At 35.5% G+C, this 4,591-nt stretch overlaps 1 long non-coding RNA gene across 2 annotated transcripts; it reads left to right on the top strand.

The window, feature by feature from the left end:
- Positions 1-700: 700 nt before the first annotated feature.
- On the top strand, positions 701-3,151 carry LOC118039581 (uncharacterized). Of its 2 annotated transcripts, XR_012168676.1 has the most exons (3): positions 701-1,265; positions 1,711-2,034; positions 2,195-3,151. It is a non-coding gene; the product is annotated as an uncharacterized lncRNA (long non-coding RNA). The 2 variants fall into 2 exon arrangements; XR_012168675.1 differs by lacking the exon at positions 701-1,265 and having other exon boundaries at positions 1,276-2,034.
- The last annotated feature ends 1,440 nt before the right edge of the window (positions 3,152-4,591 follow it).

Genomic DNA, 4,591 nt, shown 5'->3' with positions numbered 1-4,591 from the left:
AATTGCAAAATTTTCCTGGAGAAGGAATCCAAGGAAAAAATGAAGTGAAAAATATATGTATTGATAACAGAAAGATTGCTCACAGAGCTTCCGGAACAGGTGAAAAGCCCTATTATATCCTAGTAAGAATAAACAATATGATTCACATTTCAAACTAACCATGATTATTTTATTATATCCTAGTAAGACTAAAGATTTCTATCGATTTGTAATCTGATATGTAAATCAATCGGTTCCCTTAAACTAACGAGATATATGATGTTTCATAAAACTAATTTTTTATTTTTTAAAAAAATAATAAAAAAATAATTTGAAACTTGAATTAAGATAAGACAAATTGAGAATTTAAGGACTAATAAAGATAAAATAATAAATTTTAAAAGTTAATTTGATCACAACGTGAAGGATTGATAAGTTTAATGACTTAAATAAGCCTTAAATTATTTTAATTAATAAAATATAGAGCTTAATTAAAAAAATATCAAAATTCAGGATTAATTTAAATTAAAATTATAAAAAGTTAAAGTTAAGAAACCAAAATAAATAGAAGGTGATAACATAGGAGGGTTAATTAATTATTCTAAAGGTAATTTTTAAAATATTTAAAAGTTAAGTAGCTAAGTAAAGAATGAATTAATTAAATTGAAAACCAAAAATTGTTTTTGTAAATGGCAACAGGGTTTCAATTGCAATTCATCTAGGAGAAAAATTAAAATAGCCCTTTCAGGTGAAAACAACGCGGTTTCAAAACAAACTATTCATCTCCTTCATCCCACCGATTCAGCTGAAACGGCAGTAGATCATGGTCACGTCTCTATCCAGTATCTCTCCTCCACAATGTGCCCCTAACAGTCCAGTAATGGGCATTTTTTTTTCTCAAGCATGACAGTGGGGAAAAACAGAGACATAGAGAAGACAGAGAGACTTGGTTGATGATCCAACCAACCAAATACAAACCCAGAGAAACCAGGACGAACAGAGAAAGGCCGCAAAGAAGGGGAGACCACAGACAGGTAATGCAAAAAAAACACAGACGAAATGAACAAACACAGATAATACAGAGAGAGACCAAGAGGAACAAGAACAGAGAGAGACAGAGGGAACAAGAGAAAGCAAAAAAAGAAAAAAGAAAAAAGAGAGAAAACAAGCAGAGAAAAGCAAGAACAGAGTGAAGTGAACGAAAAACTGAAGTAGAGGGGAAGAAAGTAATAATGGTTAGCCAGCCCTCCATCACCATCGTCTTCGTCTTTAAGTAGCAGCCCCAGGTAAGTCTTCCTTTCTCTTTCCCCCGCTTTGCAGCTTCAATTCTTAATAATAATTGTAATAATAATAACTGAGTTCTATGCTTTCGTTTAACTGAGTTCTTTTGGATATCTGAAAGTTGGTATTTTGTTGTTCAGTGGGAAATTTAGTGTGTTTTGGGACTCGGTGTATGGCGAGGATTCGGAATAAATGAGGCTAACATATTGTCTTAAAGAAGGCCATGGTTATAAATAATAGGGAAGGAGTTAGTAATTAGCATTCAAGATTGGATCTGCATGACCAGGACTGTTTTTGATGGATATTGGTTTTTTGATTGACAAGAAATGGCAGCTGGTTTTTAATGTGTGTGCATGCTTTGCTCATGTTGTCATATATGTTTGTTTTCTCAAATGCATCATGCAAATAACAAAATTGTCTTCAAAACACTTATCTGACCTTTTGTTGTAGATCAAATTCCGTATATTGAATCAGGCACTTACGTGGCCTACAATGACGAGAATGGCGGGGTAATCCAATGTTTAAAGGAAGATATATGGTATTGTTGATTTGGACACTGACTTCAGCTCGCTCCCAGAATGGATATCAATGAAAGCAATGGTTAGCACCTGGCTTGCAGATGCAATCATGTATGAACTCTGGGTGGGGTCTGATGGAACCTCTGCCCGCACAATTTATTACTCTGGCCTCCCTTGGTTGATAGGAAAGGCTCCATTCATGAGCATATGGAGCTTTGTCAACCACATTAGGGGATCAAACATTTCTTTTTGAAAGGTGATTCTTTTTTATATCGTGGTTAATATATATTGTTTTTCATTTTTTACGTTAAATCATCTAAGATATTTTGGTTTTTATGTTTTGAATTCAAATTTTAAGTTTGAGGTCTTGACAATGCATTGATTATACACCCAACTTCATTTTTCTGTTTGTGCAGGCCATCTAGTTTGGACGCATATTTCCTTGGGCATGTCTTTTTCACTCTTCAAGCATTTCCTGTGAGTCACTTTACCAATTGTCTTCTGTGACCTGTGAGAGCTGAATGCTGGCATTTGTAATCTCATACGATGCTGAAAAACTCTGGGTGGGGTCTGATGGACCTCTGCCACACAAAAACCATTAGGAATCATCGATGCTGCGAAGTGCACTCTTGGAGCATGGTAATCTCATACGATATTCTGAAAAACTTAAGACATATTTCTTGGAGGCTGGATTGTCTTCTTCTGTCCCGCAATTCCTTTCAGACGCTTCATCAATTTCAACAAGACATCCTTCAAATTCATGCAAGATATTTTCACCTTTTATTCTTGAGAATATTATATTGGTCATCTGATAGTGTCTTGAGTTGTGGATTTACTAAACCAAACCAGCCTACAGATCATGTTTTAGTCATCATCAAACTAACAATTTGTTGTTTAAGATGCTTCAAGAAAAATAAAAGCCATTGGGAAATAAGAGGTCAAAAAGTACCATCCATATCTCTTTTCTTTCAAATAGAATTTCTATTATTTTCATGTGTTTTTATCACTAGGCTCAAAGCCTAAGAAGCAACCCAAGAGGTAAAGGACAGAAGAGGAGAAAACTTTCCGAAGAAGGGCAAGATACTTTCTAGCAACACAAGTAGTTGCGGTTTTAGTCTTACTATCTGTCATGAGCAGTAATGATTTTTCTGAGGTGGAGGTTGATGATGATGAAGATGAAGATGAAGGCTTCAGTTATGACTGAAGAAGCATTCATTTTTTGACAAATTTGTATTTTCCTTGACAATTTTTTTCCTCGTGACAATTCAGTCATGGACATCACTGTGAGAAAGATAGTTTCCTTTTTACCTTTCATTCTTGTATTCCATGTAAAAATTTTGAAAAATAATCATCCAACAGTTGTAGGTTGTTAATTGTGAACATTTCCTTAAGCACAGTGATAGGTGGTTCAGAGAAGAAATTGTGGCCAAAGTAGTTGGATTCTAATAATGAAAATTCAGAAACTCTCCTTGCTGCAGGAAATAGTCGTTGTAGTTGTTGAATTTGAATCCACTGTAAAAAATAACCCTGTGAGCACTCATTCATTCTCATTGATTTACTTCCAATTCCTTCTTCCTGTTTCTGGTTCTTTGTTTACCGTTTCTGGTGATATTGAGTTCGTTTTTTGGTTGGTTCAACTTTTTAAACAGCTATAAGAAACTAAGGTAACGGAGAAGCATTTGTTTATAGATTGCAAATGGTTCAATTTACAATACTGGAACAAAATATGATTTTTGTGTATGTGAAAAACCTATGATTTTTGTGTTGAATAGTATTACAAGCTGAAGTCTTTAGGCCTAAAAGCAAATAATTTTACATACCCTTTTTTGTTTATAGCGTGAGGGAATGTTTGGGGTTTGGTTCATGGAAAGATTGGTCATTGTCTGGTGTTTAAGGCTGGTTTGGATGGTGATGAGTATGTGAATCATTCTTTGATTGCACGGAAAGTGTTTGATGAAATGGGTGACAGAGACTTGGTGTCGTGGAATTCGATGATTTCAGGGTATTCTAAGATGGGTTTTAATTGGGTTGTTTATGGAAATGAGGGAGGAGGGGTTTGAGCCAGATGAGATGACGTTGGTGAATGTTCTTGGGGCGTGTGGGGATTTGGGTTTGGGGAGATGGGTGGAGGGGCTTGTTTTGGAGAAGAAGATGGAGGTAAATTCGTATGTGGGGTCTGCTTTAATTGACATGAATGGTAAGTGTGGGGATTTGATATCTGCGATGAGGGTCTTTGATTTAATGCCAAACAAGGATGTTGTCACTTGGAATGCCATGATCACAGGTTAATTACATCGGTTTTATACTTTGTAATTGTCACATATAATGGAATTGTGTGTTTATTTCTATTCCTTTGAGCTAACTTAAAATTTGAATTCTTCCTAATTAATCAGCCATGAAATAAAAACCACACAAATATATGAAATTGGTAAATGCGTTTCAAGTTAATATGATTTTTTTTTGTTCAACTATCACTTCATGTGTGCACAGAATGGAGCTTCCAATGAAGCAATTGTACTATTCAATGGAATGAGAGGCAGATCTTAATCCAGATAAAGTCACAATGATTGAAGTATTGTCTGCATGGTCCACAATAGGAGCCCTTGATTTGGGGAAATGGGTTGAGACACATGCATCAGAAAGAGGTTTACAGCACGATGTCTATGTTGCGAGTGAATTAATTGTTATTTATGCAAAATGTGGGAGCTTGGATGATGCACTCAGGGTTTTTGAGAGCATGCCTCATAAAAATAAGGTCTCATGGAATGCCATGATTTCTGCTCTTGCTTTCCATGGGCAGGCCCTGGAAGCAT

Source organism: Populus alba, chromosome 18 (assembly GCF_005239225.2).
Source record: "Populus alba chromosome 18, ASM523922v2, whole genome shotgun sequence".
Taxonomy (NCBI): Eukaryota; Viridiplantae; Streptophyta; class Magnoliopsida; order Malpighiales; family Salicaceae; genus Populus; species Populus alba.
Note: the sequence above shows the minus strand (reverse complement) of the source record. Positions and strands in the feature narration are given on the sequence as shown.